At 31.6% G+C, this 412-nt stretch overlaps 1 protein-coding gene across 1 annotated transcript in view; it reads right to left on the bottom strand.

The window, feature by feature from the left end:
* The window catches only part of LOC119588740 (probable E3 ubiquitin-protein ligase HERC4), a gene marked incomplete in the record, with an annotated part of 34,030 nt that overhangs the window by 22,908 nt on the left and 10,710 nt on the right, over nucleotides 1-412 (bottom strand).

The raw sequence follows: 412 nt of genomic DNA, 5'->3' as shown, positions 1-412 counted from the left end.
TTATGCACATACAAATACTGCAAACCCCTCAGAGAACACATTTCTACTGTCTTCTGATACTTCTATAAAAAGTGCTCTATGCAAATTTCAATGCAAATATCCAACTGCATGCAATTTATACTTGACTAGGCTATATTTGTGGACTTATCTGATATCAAGTTTATGGCTTATAAAATGCTACTTGATCTATTTACACATTCTATCAAAATACCTCTCCTTCTACAGTTCTTTTAAAAGACACAGTAAATAGGGGAAAAAAAAGGGAACAGAAAAAAGGAGAAAGAAATGTACTACAAATAATATGCAACAGTATCAACAATACAGTCCTTCCAATCAAGACTAATTATGTGAATGCAAATAATGTCAATGTGTTAAGAGGAATTCAGATCACAAAATTAAAAGAGGTGAACTT

This window comes from Penaeus monodon, chromosome 24 (genome assembly GCF_015228065.2).
Source record: "Penaeus monodon isolate SGIC_2016 chromosome 24, NSTDA_Pmon_1, whole genome shotgun sequence".
Classification (NCBI taxonomy): domain Eukaryota; kingdom Metazoa; phylum Arthropoda; class Malacostraca; order Decapoda; family Penaeidae; genus Penaeus; species Penaeus monodon.
The sequence above is the reverse complement of the archived record's forward strand: the minus strand, read 5'-3'. Positions and strand labels throughout refer to the sequence as shown.